We start from the raw sequence: 1,361 nt of genomic DNA on the forward strand, positions 1-1,361 counted from the left end.
TACTATTGTTAATAATACTATAGTAATACTACTGCTACTGCTGCTGATACTGCTAATACTGCTAATACTGCTAATACTGCTAGTACTACTGTTAATAATACTATACTAATACTACTGCTGCTGATACTGCTAATACTGCTAATACTGCTAATACTACTGTTAATAATACTATACTAATACTACTGCTGCTGCTACTGCTAATACTGCTAGTACTATTGTTAATAATACTATACTAATACTACTGCTGCTGCTAATACTACTTCTACAACTACAAGTTGTTTTTCTTCTTCTGACACACTTTTTACTTAATTCTTACAAAAACAAGAGAAAGAGTTTCTAACACTATGACATGAATCTGTTTAACAGACTGAACAATCACCAGACTTCAGAGAGACCCAGACCCTGAACAACCATCACTGCAGCTCCACTGACTGGACTTCTTGTCTGCGGGTCCAGACTACAGGACTCTGAGACCGAGGGAAACCAGGTTCTGGTCTGATGAGACCAGGACTGAACTGTCTGGTCTCAGGTCTCAGAGTCAGGTCTGGTCAGATTGTCTGCAGCAGGAGAGTAAACACAGGAAGAAGGTGACGGGAACCGTCTAGTGCGGTAGATGTGTATAAGAGACAGGTTGTCTGATGACAAATGTCTTTATATGAAATATTCACTTTAACAACAACAAACAACTTGAGGAAAAATATAGAAATTGTGTCAAATATTACATTTAATATTTATACAAATTTAATGATGTTAAATAATTAAGAGTTTAGGTTAAATATAATTAACAGATTGACATATAGATTTTCTATGTATATAATATATGATGCAGGATGATATATATCGATCTATAGTTCCATGGTATATATTACACTAATCCACAGTAAATATAATTTGTATAATGTTCAAACTGTTTATCTAATGAATGTAACCACACTTTATATAATGGAGAATGTGTTTGATTGTGTAAAATATATCAATAATAAATTGAAATATATTTGTAATTAATGAAAGAAAATTATTCAATTCTCTTTAATTAATTAAAGAGAATTGACTAATTATCTTTCAATAGTCAAAGAGAATAAAAAAATATGCATTATATTATGAATATGATAAGTTTTTATTATATTAGTTGTGATAGTGATAATAACTGTTATTTATATGACTGTAAATATTTCTTTCACTAAAACATGTATTTAGTTTAATGTAGAATTTATCTAAAATTGTCTGAGGTAAATATTTGAATCATAAGATTATAATCAATATATAATATATTTATCTAATAAATAACAGAATTTAGTACCAATAAATAAAATGTTCCTATATGTATACACAAATAAGTTATACCTAAACCTCCGTAGGTA

This window comes from Seriola lalandi, unplaced genomic scaffold (genome assembly GCF_002814215.2).
Source record: "Seriola lalandi dorsalis isolate HSWRI2012SDOR001 ecotype SW California unplaced genomic scaffold, Sedor1 jcf7180002054686, whole genome shotgun sequence".
Taxonomy (NCBI): domain Eukaryota; kingdom Metazoa; phylum Chordata; class Actinopteri; order Carangiformes; family Carangidae; genus Seriola; species Seriola lalandi.